This window comes from Lynx canadensis, chromosome C1, assembly GCF_007474595.2.
Source record: "Lynx canadensis isolate LIC74 chromosome C1, mLynCan4.pri.v2, whole genome shotgun sequence".
Classification (NCBI taxonomy): domain Eukaryota; kingdom Metazoa; phylum Chordata; class Mammalia; order Carnivora; family Felidae; genus Lynx; species Lynx canadensis.
The window spans coordinates 120525919-120547178 of NC_044310.1; the positions used below are offsets into that span (position 1 = coordinate 120525919).

Here is a 21260-nt window from a genome sequence, read left to right on the forward strand (position 1 = left end):
ATCTCACAGTTTGTGAGTTTAAGCCCCACATCGGGCTTGCTGCTGTCAGCACAGAGCTCGCTTCCATCTCTCCCTCTCCCGCTTGTGCTCTCCCCCCAAATAGATAAATATTAAGAAAAAAAAAAGTAGTCTGATTGGAACAAATGTACACTCTTTGAGGCAAAGCCAGCCAAAATAAGCCAGTGAAATGGAGAGGGGAAGAACCAGGAAGTGAAGTGTCTAAAGGTTTGGGACCCCACTGTTGGGGGAGGGGGGTGTAAACCTGTTGTTAACTAGACAGCACAGCTTTTATTTATTATTATTTTTTGTTATATTATTTTTTATTTTTATTTCTAAAAATGATCATCTTACTTCACAAGAGGAAGTAAAGTCCTTGAGTGTGTTTACTTTTCTAGGTATCCCATAACTTAAATTCTATGATGTAAAATTTACATATATATAAACATACGCACATACACATACATACACATATTCACAAAAATGTAAGGAAATACAATAATTATAGTTCTTATTTCTATAACTGAGGGGTATAATTGGGCTGATTTAGATCATATTTGGCTTTCTGGAAAATCTTATACCCGATCTGCCAAACATTACCACTTATCTGGCACTATAACTAATAAGCTTCAAAGGGTCATTTCATTATCCTATCAAGCCGGTTGCTTGAGGACAGTAGGGAACACAGTAAGACCAGTAAATTCCATAAGCAGGAGCCCAATGCTGCACTTCCTTTGCAGTGAAGTGAGTTCCTTAATCTGCAGCAATGCTGTGTGGAATATCAGAATGGTAGATAATACATACTGTAAGTTCATGAATGGTAGCTTTGGTGGAAGCAATGAGTGCATGGGAGGCAAGTACCTACCCAGAGTAAGTGTCTAGTCCAGTAAGAAGAAAATGATTTCCCTTTCATGATGGAAATGATTCAATGAAATCAATCTGCCCCCAGGTGCCTGGCTCATCACCACAGGGAATAGTACCACATCAATGGCTCAGCCCTGGTTTCTGTTGGTGGCAGAGTGAGCATGTAGCAGTGCCCATAGCCAAGTTTGGCATTGGTGAGTGGAAGTCCATATTGTTGAGCCCACCCATAATCTCCATCCTTACCACCATGGCTACTTTGTTCATGAGCTCATTGGGTGATGACAGGGTTGGCTAGGGAAAGAGGCTGACTTGTATCCACAGAGCTAAGGTTACCCTTTGGTGAGTATTCCCATGAGACACAAATATCTTTAGGATTTTTTCACATTCAGAGATGTCTATCCACTTGTCTCTTTCCCAGGTTTTTGTGTTGCTAATTTTCTAATTATGTCCCTCCAAAATCCCTGATGATTGATCAAACTATTGGTCACAAATCATGCATCAGTATATAATTCAAGTTGGATCCTTTTTCCCTCCAAGAAAAGTGAACAACCAGGTTATACTGCCCAAAGTTCTGCCTACAGAAAGGATTTCCGTTCACCACCATCCTTCAAGGGTGTCCCAGAGAGGGGCTGTAGTGCTATAGCTATCCAGTTTCAGGTGGTGTCTGTATATCATGCAGAACCATCTGTCAACCAGGCCCAAGTTTTCTCTTCTTCTATCAACTGATCTTAGGACACTCCCCATGAGGCCTTAGGTATGGGCTAGGAGAGAGAAAGCAGGTTGGCAGGAGTGGAGATCATGGACATTTGGGTTATTTTTCCCTTTAACTTATTTGTGCTTCCAAGGGCTGCTCAAGCCTAATCACATATATACAACTGTTATTTGATGATACAGTGTTTTGTGCCCACCCAACTCTATGGCTTGGTGTGTCAGATAACACCCAGTTCACGATGCATGCTTCGGATTGCTGGGTAACATGGTGGTTCATCATTAAGCCTTTAGTCTTTATGAAGGCCCAGTAGCAGGTCAAGAGCTGTTTCTCAAAAGGTAAATACTTATCTGTGGAAGATGACAGGGTCTTGCTCCAAAATTCTAAAGTCCTGTGCTGCAAAACACCTATAGCATCCTGACAAAGGCTCCAAACAGTATCCCTACCTGTCACTGATACTTCAGGGGCATTGAATCTGGTGGATCACATGGCCCAAGTGCAGCACAGCTTAAAAAGCACTCTGGAAATATTACAGAGCCTTTCATTCTGGATCTCACTCAAAATTATCAGTGTTTTTGGAGTCACTCAATAAATGGATTAGAGTAACACACCAATGAAGAATATATTACCTCCAAAGTCCAGAGGCTTTCTAGGTGTTATGCTTTTTTCTTGGTTGTGGGAAAGGTCAGATACAACGATTTATGCCTGCCTTTAGAAAAGATATCTTGGCATTTCCCACACCATTTGTCCCTAAGAAATTTCACTGAGTTAGAAGGCCCTCCAAATTTAATAGGATTTATTTCCCACCCTTTAACATGCAAATGTCTTACCAATAAGTCTATAGCACTTTGCCATTTCTTACTTGTCAGGTCCAATCCACATAATATCATCAATGCCATGGATCAGTGTGGTATGTTACGGAAGGAAAAGGAGTATCAACATCCCTGCACACTAAATTATGGCAGAGGGTTGGAGAGTTGACATATTCCCATAGTAGGACAATGAAGGTGTGTTGTTGGATTTGCCAGCTGAAAGCAAACTGCTTCTGGTGGGCCTGTGGACAAGTATGGAGCAAAAGGCATTTGCCAGATTAATAGCTCTGTACTAGGTACCAGGGGATGTGTTAATTTACTCAAGCAATGAAACCACATCTGGTGCAGCAGCTGCAGCTGGAGTCACCACCTGGTTAAATTTACGATAATCCACTGCCATTTTCCAAAATCCATCTGACTTCTGCACAGGCCAAATAGGAGAGTTGAAAGGAAGAGTGGTGGGAATCACCAGCTCTGCATCTTTTGTCTTTGACAGTGGTACTAATCCCTGCAATTCCTCCAGGGATGCAATATTACTTTTCATTTACTATTTTATTAGGTAAACACAGTTCTAATGGCTTCCAGTTGGTCTTAGTAAAAAGCTCTCACTCCACAGATCAGTAAAGCAATGTGAGGATTCTGATCATTACTAAATATGTCTATACCAATGATGTATTCTGGAACTGGGGAAATAACCACAGGATGGGTTTGGGGACTCACTGGACCCACCGTGAGATAAACCAAGCTAAAACACCATTGATCACCTGACTTCCATAAACCCCTACTTTTGAACAATGGGCCAAAGTGATGTTTTGTGTCTCCTGGAATTACATCAATTCAAAGCCAGTGTCCAGTAGTCCCTGACAGGTCAGGTTGAGTCCTTTCCCTCAGTGCATAGTTACCCTGGTAAAAGGCAATAGATTCCTTTGGGGAAGGCTGAGAGAAATACTAATAAAATTTTGGTAGTGTCCCAGAGTCCTTCCTTGGCTTCTTTATTCAAGGGACTCTGGGTCCATAAATTGGCTCAAGTCTTGGGATTGATCAAAAGGCCATGACTCTCTGTTTTTATAGTTTAGGCTAGACTTTTGTTCACTTGACCTAGATTTTTTCTGCTTCTACATATTAAATAAGAATTCTGTAGGCTTTCCATCTACTCCACTTCTAGGAATTCCATCGTCAGCTAGCCAATGTCACAGGTTTGCCTGAGCTAGAATATTTTGATTGCTGCTTTGATTCTGCTGTTCATTTCTGTAACCACACTCACCTTGCCTTTGGCGGTTGTGTACCAACACCTGGCCCCTGCCATCCCAAGATCCACTTACTCCCACTGCATTTAGATTTCCCAATTCAGCAACTGCAGTTCCCACTGTGAAGTTTGGTCTGTAAAGAAAAGTGATCATAGAGCTCTTCAAGGATCCTGGGGCTCCTCTTACATATTTATTTCTCACATTGTTGGTGTAAGGCATGTCTTCTGGACTTTCCCTGTGTGGGTGGGCAGGTCTTAAAAGACAAATCACTCTAATATGCCAATCTCCCTGAGGCTTTTAATCCTTTTACATCAAACCAAAGCCTGTCTGGCATCACCAAATCACTCACATGAACCACCTTTTGGCACATGCTTCAGCCAACAAACAAAACAAACTATTAGAGCCCTTTCTAATGCTCTGAGCTGCAACCTTTTTTTTTTCCTTAATGTTTATTTATTTTTGAGAGAGAGAGCGTGAACGGGGGAGGGGAGGAGAGAGAGGGAGACACAGAATCTGAAGCAGGCTCCAGGCTCAGAGCTGTCAGCACAGAGCCCAAAACGGGGCTAAAACTCACAAACTGTGAGATCATGACCTGAGCCTAAGTCAGAAGCTTAACTGACTGAGCCACTCAGGTGTCCCTCTGAGCTGCAACCTTAATTGCAGAGTCTCTGCTTAGTGAGCTCATGGTCAATAAATTCTGCTTGATCTAAATTTAAGTTCCTTTCACCATTTTCCCACACTCTTATTTTCCATTCCTATCCATGTTCCCCAGAGTTCTGTCTATATAAATTAGAAAGTTTAAGTAGTTCTTTAGGAATGTTAACACACCACATCATGGGTGACACACTATACCTCACCTTTAGAAATCTGCTGGGATATGAGTCTAGTTTCAGGTCTAGAAGCAAAGTGGGAAGATGGTGACAGGTCCTGAGATCAATATTGTCTTGCATGGCAACTGTTTCAGGGGAACCGTTACCATTTCCTCAAGCAATGCAAAGTTAATCCCTTCAGCGGAAGTGGAAAGGCCCACACTATGGATTGTTTATTTGCCTTTCTACAGTTTTCAGGAATGCCAACCACCACTTTTTTGCTCTGTGTTCTTTTGTAGGTGAAACAAAGACAGGCACCTTGTGTCAATACCTAAGGTGGGTATCAGACAAATTAGAAGAGACAAACACAGTTCTTTGTAAGTGTGCTCTTCTCCATCTGGAACCAGGGACAGTGTGCCAATGTCGGAATTACGTACTGAATCTTTAAGATCACCACTGTGCAGGGGGCAGGGATGGAACAAGGGTAAATAACAATGCTATGGAGTTTTCCAGCCATATTCAAAATGCTTTCTTCTGAGTTCAGTGTTTACATGAATGCTTTAAACTTCCCAGAGTTCTGACCGGGTTGATTCTGACAGTCTTGTTTGGTTTTTTTTTTTCAATGTTTCTATTGAGAAACAGGCCCTTAGAGCTACCTTTTTCACTGGAATCACTCTCTTTCCTCCTTTAAAAAGATAATACAGGTTCATCTAACTGATCTTGATACCTTTCTTCTCTCTCAGTTTTGAAGACTCAAACCAACTTTGTATATTTCAAAGGAGATATTAAATAATTTAGTTGGATTTTTTTTAAGGTCTAAGTTCAAGGAAAATGTCTGTTGATTTCTTGTATTTATGAGGACAGCTTTCTCATCATGGAAAATACTTCTCAAAATATTCAGAGAAAAAGATTCTTTTCCTTTATGTTACATAATGTTAGAGTTTTTGTTTTTTTTTTTAAATGTAAACACATCAAAACACATAAGCATACATGGAGTGCAGCGTCTCCTGATCTACTCTAAGGATATCATAGTAGGATACTACTACTTACTTAAGACGATAGCAAGACAAATGAAAAAGTAAGCCTTGGATGAATTGTGCTGGAATAAGAGTTGCTCCACAGTTTTGGGGGGTTTGGTGTGGGGTAGATTCTATACAGCTCCTGCCTTATTCTCCATGATATAAGAGACCCAAGCTCCATGGAGTTGCCCCAAGTGGGCACTTTGGTTGGCAGACTCAGCTAAGCCTGGACGTTGAGTAAACTGTATCCACCTGTGCAGACATTTTGAGGGAGGAGGCATCCAGATGATTCCAGCCCCCCAGCATTGGAGTCTTCCCAGCTGAGGCTCAGAAAGAGAAGCAAGTTACCTCTACTGTCCAAATTCCTGGTCCCCAGAATGAGAGAGCATCATTCAGCTTAGTTTCTGACACTAAATTTGGATGATGGCTCCTTACTCAGCAAGAGATAACTGGAGTGGCAGGCTAGAGATAAGACCTTCGTCTGATAGAATTCTAAGAGTTAAGAGAGACAATGAATATAAACAATCTGGCAGTTTCTAACAAATGGCAAGTACTCAACAATGTTAGGCCTTTACCCATCATGCCCACGGAATTTTGTTCAAATGATTCCTACATGGATAGCTGAGATTCATACCCATTCAGCAAATAAGAAACTCAAGTCTTACCTACTTCCAGTTTCACCTATGTTAGCACACTGTGATTCTGTCTTTTTTTTTTTTTTTCAACGTTTATTTATTTTTGGGACAGAGAGAGACAGAGCATGAATGGGGGAGGGGCAGAGAGAGAGAGGGAGACACAGAATCGGAAACAGGCTCCAGGCTCTGAGCCATCAGCCCAGAGCCTGACGCGGGGCTCGAACTCACGGACCGCGAGATCGTGACCTGGCTGAAGTCGGACGCTTAACCGACTGCACCAACCAGGCGTCCCCTTTTTTTTTTTTTTTTTTTTTTGATTCTGTCTTAAAAAACAAACAAAAAACAAAAACAAAACAAAAACAAAAGACTTAGGCTTAATGTACTGAATGGCTTACACTCAAAACTAATTTCCACAGAAACACTTCTAATACATTCACTTCTATGAACAGGTCATGAAAAGGAAAAAAAAAAAAAGAAAGAAAGACATCTTCAGAGTTAATACATCCATCATGGACTTATATTGGAATAGTCATGTTTTGAATTTAAGACAAATGCTAGCTCACTTTTGGAAAACACCAGTGTTTTGTACGTTTAATACATTCTTTCAAAGGGAAAAGACTGTGATAGTAATTTTATAACTACTTAACTTTCTCTGAGAATAATTACAATTTAAGAGGTCTACAGAATATTTTTCTGACAGTCCTTAATCACACACTTTATACTATAGTAAGGAAGAATATAATTTTTATAAGGTCTGAGCTTTTATATTCTTGTTACTATTTAATGTGGACATAAGAACTGAGATACAGATAAGTTTGAAATATATAGTTTTCTTAAAGTTCACTTTGGTATTACCAGTGAAAGCAGCCCTCAAGGAAACCGGAGAATGAATAATTGAGTCAAGAACAGTCACTGGATGCCTGTAATATTCCTCTCATAAACGGGAACGTGGAACAAAAGATATCCCATTATGATATATCCACCCACTATTTATTGAATATTTCCTAGGTACATTATATGTGTTACAATGGAAGCAGATAAAATGAAGTTAATGTATACTTATACTTTCTAGAAACTTTTAATTTCATTGTGGAGAAAAGACAGATCTAGCAGCTAATATAAATTCACACATAGCATAGAAATTGGAGAGAAAATGTGAGCTAATGCAGTCATGGTGTTAAGGGCTCTAGAAAAAGGAGTTAGCAATGCAGAAGTAAGTAGCCACATAGAGTTCATGATGAAGGTTGAATTGTACCTGCATTTTGAAGGAAGAAGCACACTTATAATCTTGAAGAGTTGAATCCAGATATTGTTAATAGAAAATATATGTACAGAAAATCATTATTCTATGAATTAAGAACTGCCTTTATGTAAAAGTGTCTTATTTTTTTAAGAGAAACTTCTTCCCATCCTCTGTGCCTCTAAGGTGTCCTAATATCTACACATACCTTAGAATTTTATGATATTAAAATAATCTATTGTTTTTCTCTTTCCTTGCCTCATGGACCTTTTGAAAGCAAGGGCCATACTGGATTCGTGTTTCTGTTTCTAACATCTTCCATGAAGTAAAATAATTTATAAAAAATAAATTAAACAAATCTCAAGGAGTTAAATAAATCATAAAAAAATTGTACTGATGGTAAAAGGCAGAACTAGGGCTTACACTTCAAGTGTTTTGGACACTAAAGTCCATGACCTTTTCACTCAAATATGCTGCTACCAAAAACATATACTAAAAAATATACAGATAATTCAAATTCCCTTGTCTAGGCCTCTGTTGCCTATATGACAAAAAGATAACTGACTTGAATTACTGCCTCTGCAGAAAGCCACAGATGACTAAATCAAGTAGTACATGAGTAGACAAGAGAAGAGCCCCCAGAAGTGTTTTGTCTCCATGAAAAACCAGATGACCACAAAGAACGATAGGAATTATTGAAGAGGAAAGCCCATAACTCACTCTGAGTTGCAGAAGGAGAGGACCAACATCACAGAAATCATAGCCTGTGAAACATTTACATTGCTCAACCAGGTACATTCTGCTGTGGCTACGTTGAGAGACATTTCTGACTTTGAAAAAGGTTTTTTTTTTTTTTTTTTAAGAATAAAATATTTGAGTTGTAATCTTCATCAGTTTTTTTTTTCTTCCAGACCAGTAGAAGAATAACAATTAGACTGTGTTTCCTACTGTAGGTAATTTCTTCAAATGCCACCCCCCCCTCCGAGATATCAGCCTCATTTTAAGGCTCTTTCATGCTGCTTTGGGGAGCCAAATAATCAGTGGCATGGAATCAAGCCAGAGGAGGCCATTCAGCCTGTGTCGTATGCTTGGAAATACTGATTTCTAAGGTCCCGCAGTTGAACAATTGTAAATTAAGATTCACAAGGTGGACACAGAACATAGGTACATCAGAACCCCACTGTCTCAATCGCTTCTTGAAGGAAAATAAATACGGTATTTTTAAAAAGAAGGTGAATGAACCATCTTTCAGGGATGCTTCTGGATCTCGCAGAGAATTCAGGGAAGCAGGGATGGTACTTGATTCTTCCGCCATAACATTAGTGTTCCCAAATCCATTAAGTTATTTATTGGTTGACTTTCAGAATTTGCTCAATACTTTTGGGTGAAGTGGTTTAGCCTGAAAATTCTGTTACACATGGCTTTGAAAAGAGCTAATTCGGTAGCATGTTTTCTTCCTATGAAAATAAAGTAACTTAGGCTTTAGAAGTTATCAAGATGAGAAAAGCCTGCTTTACTGTGAAAATCTGCATCATGTGTGTGTAGCGGAGCCTGGAGACACATGGGCCCACATGCCGTTTCCCAATTAATCACAAATACTTGGCTTGGATGCTTAATACTGACGACAAGAGAACTATAGTTTGTTGTTCTTTAATCAATATAGTCAAGCTGTAAGTCTAATTGCCCTTGAGTTTAAAACACATGCCACTTTTCAATGGAAAATCACACTTGGATGTGGCTGCTCTTCAAAATGGAATTTTTATATTTGCCCCCTTAACTGCTACTCTAGTAATGTACGACAATTCATAGATACAACTTATTTAAAGGGCCATAGAATTATAGGGTATTTGACTCATAGAGAAACCTGAAATGATTTTTTTTTTTAATTTTTTTTTTCAACGTTTATTTATTTTTGGGACAGAGAGAGACAGAGCATGAATGGGGGAGGGGCAGAGAGAGAGGGAGACACAGAATCGGAAACAGGCTCCAGGCTCTGAGCCATCAGCCCAGAGCCTGACGCGGGGCTCGAACCCACGGACCGCGAGATGGTGACCTGGCTGAAGTCGGACGCTTAACCGACTGCGCCACCCAGGCGCCCCTGAAATGATTTTTTTAATGTCCGTGCCATCAGTGCAGAGCCTGATGTGGCGCTCGAACTCACAAACTGCAAGATCATGACCTGAGCGGAAATCAAGAGTCAGACGCTTAACCAACTGAGTCACTTGGGTGCTCCATCAGCTGTTCTATCCTACGCACAATTCTGCTTCTTAGATTCTTTGTCTCCGACTAAACTTCTAGCATGCTCTCTCCAGCTTCCTCTTGAGCCTAGTTGCTCTCCCAGAAGCACATGAAGGAATCCACTTAAAGATGTCAGCCTACTTTTCTTTCATGCCCTCCCATGCCAAATAACACATAATATCATCAGGGAAAATAGTCCCTGTTGCTTACCTCTCATTACAATATTTAATTTTTTTTTTTCAACATTTATTTATTTTTGGGACAGAGAGAGAGACAGAGCATGAACGGGGGAGGGGCAGAGAGAGGGAGACACAGAATCGGAAACAGGCTCCAGGCTCTGAGCCATCAGCCCAGAGCCTGACGCAGGGCTCGAACTCACGGACCGCGAGATCGTGACCTGGCTGAAGTCGGATGCTTAACCGACTGCGCCACCCAGGCGCCCCTCTCATTACAATATTTAAAGCTTGTGTCATTCTTGCCAACATCCTCGTAATTAACTCAAGCTTTACAGTGCTCCTTTCAAAGAAAAGGTCTTAATAATTTAATAGATCAGCTGTGTTCTGAGCATCCCAAAGTCCACTGGTACAATTACCTATTGCTGCAAATAATGGTGGGTATTTTAAATGCTAGGTTGTAAGACCTGAAGATTAAATAAAAAAATAACAAAAATTAAATAAGTCAATATGCAAATATGATACGATATGACTTGGTATTAGAAATGCACTTATTTATTTATTTAAAACCATTCCATTTCCCTTCTCTATTCTAGGAAACATGGGAATGAAAATGGATTTTGAGACTCAGTACATTTAGAATCTTCATAGGAATTTACAACACTATAAACACTGTGTGTGTGTGCGTGTGTGTGTGTGTGTGTGTAAAGTTTCCTGGTTCTGTTTGTCTTGAATCATGACTGACAAAAGATACGGTAAGAATTAGTATAGTACAATTATAGTAGAAAAGGCCAACTCTACCCCCAGAGTGCCCTTCAGCCTAGATAGTATATTAAAAAATATATGTATGCAAATATTATATATATTTATGTATTATATACGTATGTATGTATATCTGTATGTATTATCTATATGCATTATTTTTGGCAGAAGTTGGTATCAGCCTTTATAACATAAAAGATACAGGCATAGTATTCCCAATATTTCCATTTGTATCACCTCTATAAACATTAAATCATCATGGAGGATTACAGAGGATTGCTGAAAACTCAGCCCTAGTAGTAGCACCATTTGCCAGCTGTTAAGACAAATGTGACACCTTTGTTAGAGGTGGATGAATAGTGACCCTAAGAGGAAGACAATCTATCTGCGGATCAAACATGAGCAGGGTAGAAGGTCGCAAGTAAACCATACAAGCTGGAGGCCCATACACTCCTGCCCACCTACCACCCTCACCCTCAGCAGCTCTCCTTCACCTTACACCTGTGGCTGCAAGGATCATCCCTTTTACAAGCTGATGGAAAGGGAGGAAACAGGATTCGTGTTTCACTAGCGAGTCAGCTTGAATTGTGGGTGCAAGACAAAGGCGCACTATAGCTACACTAAAGACTAACTTATGGGGCCCCTGGGTGGCTCAGGGTGGGTTAAGCGTCTGAATCTTGATTTTGGCTGAGATCATGATCTCACGGTTTTGTGAGTTCGAGCCCCGCACCAGGCTCTGCGCTGACAGTGTGAGGCCTGCTTGAGATTCTCCCTCTCTCTCTGTCTTTCTCAAAAATAAGTAATGAACAAAAAACCTAAGGAAAAAAGACTCACTGAGAAGTTATGGAAACACAGTAAAGGGGAATTAGAAGGAATTTAGACTGTGTACCTGGTATGCTGTGCCACTTTCTGTATAAAAAGAAGTGGCCTGAAGTTGGGGTGTGTGTGTGTGTGTGTGTGTGTGTGTGTGTGGTTATTTATGTACATATATACATAACACACACACACACACACACACACACACACACACACACACAGGATTACGGGTGGCTGTGAATGGTTTGACTGGTTAGTCATGGGCCTGTAAGGAAGTAGGGAGAAAGCTTGAAAAATTAGGGTCAAAGAAGTTCGAGAAAGAGGCATGTAACTGGTTGGACCTATGGGGATCTGGTATGAATGTATATCACATATTAACATAAACTAAGAATATCACAGATGAAGTTGCTAAATGACCAAGCAAGTAAACAAAATATTGCAGCGACGAGGGGCCTATAGTTCATCCACCAACCTTCCTTTTATAAAAGTTTTCCTATGAAAGGGACAGCAGACTCCTGAAAGAGTTGTTCTTTAAATGTATTATGCAAAGCTTGCATATCCAGTAGAGTGTGGGGTGGGTTATAAAGGATGTTTTTGGTAAGCCACCCAGAGCCCTCTCCCTTTGCAGGACTAAAGTTTCATTTTCCCTGCAGCAGGCATTATCCCTGACTGCCATCTCTCAGCTGGCTCCTCACCTGGAAACTACCCTCAGCTGAATGGGGCTACTTATGCTCCCTTTCCAGGCAGGCACAGCCTGGAACTGATGATAAAGCAGGGGAGTAATGGCCTGGACCCTTTGCCTCAAGGCAGGGTGAGTTTGAGTAGTCACATGGGCTCTACAGAGTTCCCTGGGCCCAGTTGAATTCTTTGTTGTGACTGCATTGAGATTCACTCCTCTTTCTAATTAATCCCTGTTTCCCCTTGAGGACATGTGTTAATCTTGAGAGTACTTTCCAGTAAATCTCTTATGTACTAATCTATATCTCAGAGTTTATTTTCTGACAGCTTGCAACACAGCCCAATGGGAAATAGGAAAAGGGTGGAGAGAGTAAGAACATTATGTTTGAAACAACGGGTCCAGAAGTCAGACTGACAGGTGTTGAATTTTATCTCCAGAGCAGATACTGAGACAGAATTTAACATGCATGATATTTATTAGGGATCCACACCTTGGCCATTCCCATTGGGATGTCTGGAGCCTTGTCCAACTTCTTCTGGGAATGGACAGTCCCTTGAATGCTTGTATCAGTCAGTCATTGGGTACAGGTGGCTCCAGAAGGATATGCCTTGGGCAACACAGCTCAGCCCTGAAGAATCTGTCAGCTGAAGCCTGTGTGCTGACGGCACCCCCAGCACTTGGGGAAACAAATCTTTCTCGGAAGAATGGTTTAAGGTGGGAGGCGTGGGGTATCTCCCTGTCTGCTATGTTAGACAGTAAATTAAGTTTCTAAAATTTATGTTTGACCTTGGGCAAATATTCAATCTCTTCAATTTTATATCACCTTCTGTAAAATAAAACAGTTAATAATAGTACCTAGGTTTTTGGTTCTTTTGAAAATAAAATTAAGTGACACATGTAAAGTGTTTTCTGAAGGTTTGTGTTGGTAGGTGCTTAATAAGGATTAGGCTGTTGTGGTTACGATCACTAAATAATGAGACTATAAAGTCTCATTAGAGAAAGAAATTCTTTCTTTTTTTTAATGGAAATGTTAATTTAGCGGAGTATAAGAGACAATGAGATTGTAGGAACCTTTATTGTTAAGTTTGGTGGCTTCTAAGTAGGACACATACCCCACATTAAGCAGAAGGCTCTTTAAAGTTTTCTAGTCTCCAGGGGCGCCTGGGTGGCGCAGTTGGTTAAGCGTCCGACTTCAGCCAGGTCACGATCTCACGGTCCTGTGAGTTCGAGCCCCGCGTCGGGCTCTGGGCTGATGGCTCAGAGCCTGGAGCCTGTTTCTGATTCTGTGTCTCCCTCTCTCTCTGCCCCTGCCCCGTTCATGCTCTGTTCATCTCTCTGTCCCAAAATAAATAAACGTTGAAAAAAAAATTAAAAAAAAGTTTTCAAGTCCTCTTTATAGAAATTCTAACACTATAGGTGTGAGAGGAATCTAGAAGATGCCACTTAAAAACATTACCAAGTGGTTTCTGTGTTTAGATACCCCATGCCTTAGTGGAACAATATCCTATTAGCAGGTGAGTGAGTGACCTCTGTCATTTTTGTATGAACTGTATATTTAATGAGTGGATTGGATCTAATACTCCTCCCTTCTCTTCTCACATTACTATTCTACTAGTCCCATTTGCAAATCTATCTATACTCTGTTATCTTATTTATGAATGGTGGTGATATTAAGCATTTTTAATGATCCCAGTGATATATGTATATATGTGTTGATCTTTTGCCCCCAGCTTCTGACACAGAGCTCCTAGAAACCTTGTAAATATGGTGTTAGGGGAACCTTTTGTTCTAACATCTAGTCTTTGACTCCAGTTCCTAACACAGAACTCTTAAGATCTTTGTTAATTTCCTGAGTGGTAGGAGTGTGTGATACCAAGCTGCTAAATCCTTTGGAATTTTCTGGGTGATAGGAGCACCTTTTGTTCTAATGAGGTGACTCTTGGTGGGCTCCCAGATAAGGTTAATACCAGAAAGACCAAGCCATGATTAGAAGCTTGTAACTTTTTACCCCTCTTGCTCCAGGAAGGAAAGACAGTATGGAAATGGAGGTTAAAAATCAATCATGTCCTATATGATGAAGCCTCCACAAAAATCCTAATAGTTGGAGCTCAGAGAGCTTCCAGGTTGCTGGGAGAGTGGAACGGCCTGAAGAGAGCATGGGAGCTCCATGCCCTTTCTCACATACCTTACCTCATATATCTCTTCCATCTGAATGATCATCTGTATCTTTTTGTCATATCCTTTAATAATAAGTTGGTAAGTGTAAGCTGTTTCCCTGAGTTTTGTGAGCCATTCTAAAAAATTACCAAACCCAAGGAGGGGGTTTGTGGGAAGACTAATTTATGGCTGGTTGGTCAGAAGTACAGATGACAACCTGGGACTTGTGACTGACATGTGAAGTGAGAAGTGGGGGGAATCTTGTGGGATCTGAACCCCTAACTTGTGGGATCTGACACCAGCTCCAGATAGAACGTCTGAAGTGAATTGAATTGAATTGAATTGAATTATTGAACTGACTGAATTACAGGACACCAAGTGGTGTGGCCAGAATTTCTTGGTTTGTGGAAACCCACGCATCTGGTGGCAGATGTGAGTGAAGTATGGTAGTAGTGTGAGAGTTAAAGGAGAAACACACAAGAGGAGTGTGTTTCCTGTATAGTACACAAAATCAGATAACTCCCCCAAGCCCAAACCAATCTCCTGAAAATGTCTACATAATTCTCTAAATTAGTCTGTTTATTTTCTTTTTTTTTAAATTTTTTAGTTTATTATTTTTGGGGGGGGGTAGTGAGAGAAGAGAGAGAGAGAGAGAGAGAGAGCAAGCAGGGAAGTGCAGAGAGAGAGGACAGAGACAGAGACAGAGACAGATAGAATCCCAAGCAGGCTCCATGCTGTCAGTGCAGAGCCAACATGGGGCTTGAACTCACAAACCGGGAGATCATGACCTGAGCTGAAATCAAGAGTTAGATACTTAACTGGCACCCTTAGTCTGTTATTTTCTACCTGCTATCAATTTCCCACTTTATATCACTGTTTCTTGCTTCTCTCCTCTATGGGAACATTCTTTAAGCAAGGACAGTAATGTCTTCCTCTCAGGGAAGGGGAACCAATACATTTCTTTTTCTCGGGACTGCTTCTGCTGCTCTGATAGCCCAATCTCACCTGACCATAAATAGTTAACTCTGAGGCATCACCTTTCTGTTGTATGAAATATAAGTTATTGAAGAAATCCAGGTGGGATGTAAACTAAGACAAGAGTTAAATTATTAAAGATCACTTTTCCAAACTTCAAATATTTCATGAAAGCACTACTTCCTAATCCAATCAGCCAAACTCAATTCATTTGAATCATTTTGAATACCCCTTTTTGGGGGTACAGTCCCTTGAGTATATATTGACATATATATACAGAACAGAAAGTAGGAGTCCTACAAAGAACAGGGTACAAATCATAATCTAACTTCTCGTGTGAAAAGCTTTCTAAGTACTATCCAGTCTGAAAACAATACACACTCCATTTTCATCTCTATTAGTGAAGGCAGGACTACTGTTTTGTCCACAAACAATCGCATAAATCGAATGTAAGGAGCCTGTACATAATTTTACCACTTGCGCGAGACGACACTTTTGAATATGCCAAGTGTATGCAAGCTAGTGAAAATTAGCATTTTCTTAGTTCTTCTACTGAGTGATATGTCCTCTGCTGAATAGCTTGGCGCTGTTATATTTACTGTCACAAATTGTAGGATTGGTTCTGAAGAGAGTCTTCAATAGTCCTTGATTCCAAAATCCGCAGATATTTTTTAAATAACGATTCTTGCATAGCTTAAATTGGATGCTCTGATTTCATATAAAGTGGTTTAGTGTATGTGGTGATTTCTTAACAATATTATTTAGGTAACAAAGGCAATGTTTAGTTTCTACATTACCTGGTTACTGTTTGTCAATTTCTCAGATGTCCTAGACTGAGTCTGCCAATTTGTCGGCAAGTTGCTAGCTATGTGGACACACCACACACACCACACACACAGGCTTTGACAACATTTGGTGATTTTTTTTTTCTAGTTTTCAAAGGGAGCATGTGGTTGTTTTATCAGGTTTACTGCCTCAAAATCGCTTTAATGTGAAGGCAACAAATGTGACTAGCCAATTTTATGAAGGAAAAGGTGGAAACAATGAAAAGGTAACACTGGCTCCACATTAAGGGGATGTGTCCACTTTGTTGCAGCTGGACTTAACCTCTGAGACACATCTTCATCTTCAGATTGGGTGGTTAATACATGGTCTAACAAGGGCGTGGTGAGAATTAACTGAGAAACATATAAAGTGTCTAGTATAACTCACAGAAAATAAATGGAAGCTATTAAACTATTCTGCAGGGTCCCTAGAGGCTCCCTTGATGACAAGTATCTGCAGACAATAGATTTGATAACAAGTCTCGGTATGAAGTAAGACAAATTAAGAAAAACCTTACTGAAGAAAACACTTTTGTAAATCAAAAGCTCCCAAGGAAAATCCTTCTGAATGCATCCCCTGGAAGGCTTGGAAGCAAGTGGCATTATATGCTCATTCATACGTATAATTCACCCAACAAAATATTTACTGGCTACAAAGAGAGTAGATCGAAGTGGATCTGGGAGCAAGACTTAAGGAATGCCAAAATTTGATGTCTAGATAGAGGGCATAAGTCTTCAAAGTAAACTGAGAAGAAGCAGTATTTAAAGAGGACAAAAACCAGGAAAGGTCTTCCTATGAGAAGCAGGTGAAGGCACTGCTACAGAAACAGTGTTGAGCAATCACGTTGAATGTGCTGAGTGAGGATGGCAGAGGCAGATGATGGCTGAAATGCATTATTTTCTCTGAAACAGAAAGAAACTGGGTGGAGAAAGAGCCTTTATTAGAGTATATCAAAGTGTGAATGTCAGTTGAGGATATGAATACAGTGCTTATGGACGGCATTTCAACATGTTTTAATTTTCAAAATATTTGGCCAAGAAGGAGGAAAAGAAAAGGGAAAGAACACAGAATTAACACCAGCTGGACTTTGAGAGGGATATGTGAGCCCAGGATAAATCCATTCATTGAATGAAGAGATCATCTGGAGCTTGAGGATGGCAGCAGGGGAAGGAACAATGGTAGGAGAACAGCAGTAGAGAGACAGTAAAGCGGGAGCCTTAAACTATGACAGGTAACATTTATAATGTACTTTTATGTGAATACATTATTTTGGACCCTTTATCTGGATGCTTTCTTATTTTCACAATATTTTTATAAAATAGCATTTTATTTATTTTTTTTAAAGTGTTAACTATTTTTGAGAGAGAGAGGAGCAGGGGCAGGAGATGAGGGGAGACAGAGAATCCTGAGCAGGCTCCCTGCCATCAGCGCAGAGCCCAATGTGGCTCAAACCACACAAAATGTGAGACAATGCCCTGAGCTGAAACCAAGAGTCAGAGGCTTAACTGATTGAGCCATCCTGGTGTCCCTTAAAGCAGGGCATTTCTAAAGAAGACATCCAGATGGCCAACGGGACACGTGGAAAAGATGCTCAACGTCACTCCTCATCAGGGAATACAAATCAAAACCACACTGAGATATCACCTCACACCAGTCAGAGTGGCTAAAATGAACAAATCAGGAGGACTATAGATGCTGGCGAGGATGTGGAGAAACGGGAACCCTCTTGCACTGTTGGTGGGAATGGCAAACTGATACAGCCACTCTGAAAAACAGTGTGGAGGTTCCTTAAAAAATTTAAAAATAGATCTACCCTATGACCCAGCAATAGCACTGCTAGGAATTTATCCAAGGGATACAGGAGTATCCTAGGAGTGCCTAGGGGCACTTGTACCCACTGTTTACAGCAGTACTTTCAACAATAGCCAAATTATGGAAAGAGCCTAAATGTCCATCAACTGATGAATGGATAAAGAAATTGTGGTTTATATACACAATGGAATACTACGTGGCAATGAGAAAGAATGAAATAGGGCCTTTTGTAGCAACATGGATGGAACTGGAGAGTGTTATGCTAAGTGAAATAAGTCATACAGAGAAACACAGATACCATATGTTTTCACTCTTATGTGGATCCTGAGAAACTTAACAGAAGACCATGAGGAAGGGGAAGGGGGAGAAAAGGTTACAGAGAGGGAAGGAGGCAAACCATAAGAGACTCTTAAATACTGAGAACAAACTGAGGGTTGATGGGGGGTGGGGGAGAGGGGAAAGTGGGTGATGGGCATTGAGTAGGGCACCTGTTGGATGAGCACTGGGTGTTGAATGGAAACAAATTTGACAATAAATTATATTTAATTAAAAAAAAAGAAATGTTGGAAATTGGCACACATGACCAGCATGGATGATGTGAACTTCCTGCCATGAAAATAGTAACTAACAACCAGTAAAATTATTAAAAAAATAAATATCTCCATTGTAGAAAGAGGAAACCATGGCGAGTTTCCTCACATTGCACAGCTAGAAAGTAGAGGAGGCAGAGTTTGAACCTGGGCAGCCTGACCGCAGTAGAATCACTCTAACGAGGCAGAAATGTGGAGGCACCAGCATACTTTCGAATGACAGGAACAAGGTTGACTTTGTTCGTGAATGAGAAATGGGTAGATGGTCATTGTTTTGAGTCATTAGAAGTGTGACTGTGTATCAAGTTGGACATGAGCCCCATCTTTCCAGTGCTACCTGGGACTTCGGAAAAACAAAAGAGCACGATGTGGGGGGTTCTTAGGAAACACAGCAGCAAGGCAGCGAGAGGGATTCAATTCCTTGCTTTCTTTCTTCTGTCTTATTTCTAAACATCTCACTGAATTTCTGCCTTTAAAAACTGATTGCTTTCAGGGCGCCCGGCTGGCTCAGTCGGTTAAGCCTCTGACTTGGGCTCAGGTCATGATCTCATGGTCTGTGGGTTCGTGCCCCACGTCGGGCTCTGTGCCGACAGCTCAGAGCCTGGAGCCTGCTTCTGATTCTGTGTCTCCCTCTCTCTCTCTGCCCCATTCCCTGCTCACACTCTGTCTGTCTCTCTCTCTCAAAAATAAATAAACATTAAAAAAAAAATTCAGATTGGTGTCCACCAGGGGCTGGAGGGAGGGGAGAATGCAGAGCAAATGGGAATGGGGTTTCCTTTAGGGTTGATGAAAATGGTTGGAACCTGATGGAGGTGTTGATTACACAATACTGTGAACGCACTAAACACTTCTGCCTTAAAAACTGCTTTGAATTTGTTATTTCTTTTTTAAACATGGAAATTGGACAGACACAGTATCAGATATCAGCCATTTACAGTGATTTTCCCATTGATATACCCCTCTTCTTATCAGATGCAATGTGTTTTTCTATGTTATGAGTGTTTCAGAAGAGAGGAATAGAATAAGTTTGTTAGTGTGAAACATGTTTAGGAAGGAATCACACTGAAGGGGCGGTTGATTATCTGAGTAGCTCATTAGCACGATTTGAAATGGCAAAAATTGAGTGAAGAAGATGTGTGGGTAGACAAAAAAAGGGAACAGGACTGAATTAACATTTTTCCATAATTTTAGTGAGCTTCTCTTCATTGTAGGTAAATGAGATTCTTCATTTACATATGAGCTCTCCTCAGTAAAGAGTTTTCTTGGTAATTTATCTGCCAGCTATATTTTCAGGAGCTTCCTTCCTTCCTTCCTTCCTTCCTTCCTTCCTTCCTTCCTTCCTTCCTGTGTGTGTGGGGGGGGGAGAGTATGGGTGTATAAATCGTTTTGAAAGTGTTATTAGTCTACTTCACATGAAAGTTTGAGGGAAATGTGTAACCAAGATCAGAGTGAGTTAGTGGTTGGTAGATGTTTGTGAGATTTCATTATCCCACTGTGCAAACTACAGCATGTTTTAGATGGTCTCCATTTGATGACCGTAGTTCCCTAGTGCTAGTCTTTAATTTTCATCTTAAATATCAAACATGACTTTTTAATTGGAATTTTCTGGCAGGTAACTCAATCCAGTTGGGAAAGAGTCTCTTCCCATTTGTTGAAAAGAATGGATTTTTTTTATTAACATAGTTGTGTAGAAATGTGTTACATTTTGCCATGTATCAATAAAATGAAATCTGGCTTCTAACCAGATGTTTCATACTGACTCTCACAGTGGGACAGGAGGGGAAAGGGGACAATTCCCACTAACACAGAACGGGGACTGGGTCACACCATTTGTCATCTTTGTGACAAAATGAACCTTGGGGCACCAATTATTCTGCATGCCACTTCTACTAGACTTATTTGAAGCCAGAGATTTCTTCTAAGGTCTGATGGAGAAAGAAAGATTCACATGTCAAAATCTAAATTTATTACACAATTCATAGAAGAAACAACAACAACAACAAGAACATCAATCCAGACTCTTGATGAAAATATCCTTTGGTGGACATTCTTATTTGGAGCTTAATCATTTTACATTTAATGATATCTTCTATTTTAATCAATTCTAATACATATATAAGCATAGTAGCCTTATTCCCAAATCTGAAGGACAGTTCTGTGCTGTATTTATCTTGTATTTCTGGAATCTAGAGCAGTACCTAGCTCATTCCTTAGATGCAGCAAATAGATACGTTAACAAACAAACGAACTAAAGATTTTTCCTATTTCCAGAATAGTCTCTTTGATTTTATCTGTGAAATAAAACTTCATTCTTCCTCACACCTACTCATCACCTGTTATTTGAAATCTATATATTTTTTATAAGTTTCTATTTAAATTCTAGTTAGTTAACATACACTATAATACTGGTTTCAGGAGTAGAATTTAGTGAGTCATTAGTGATTCATTACTACGTAAAACACCCAGTGCTCATCACAAGTGCCCTTCTTAATACCCACACTCCATCTATCCCATCCTCACCCATATTCCTCCATCGACCCTCAGTTTGTTCTTTATAGTAAGAGTCTCTTATGGATTGCCTCCTTCTCTTTTTTCTTCCCCCTATGTTCATCGGTTTCATTTCTTAAATTCCACATATGAGTGAAATCATATAGTATTTGTCTTTCTTTGACTGACTTAATTTGCTTAGCATAATACACTCTAGCTCCATCCACATCATTGCAAATGGCAAGATTTCATTTTTCTGATGGCTGAGTAATATTCCATTGGATATATATACCACATCTTCTTTATCCACTCATCAGTCGATTGATGTTTGGGTCCTTTCTAGAATTTGGCTATTGTTGATAATGCTGCTTTAAATATCAGGGTGCATATGCCCCTTCAAATCTGTACTTTCGT

At 40.2% G+C, this 21260-nt stretch overlaps 1 pseudogene; it reads right to left on the minus strand.

The window, feature by feature from the left end:
- Nucleotides 1–642: 642 nt before the first annotated feature.
- Nucleotides 643–21260, minus strand: part of LOC115519824 — a 34044-nt pseudogene continuing 13426 nt past the window's right edge.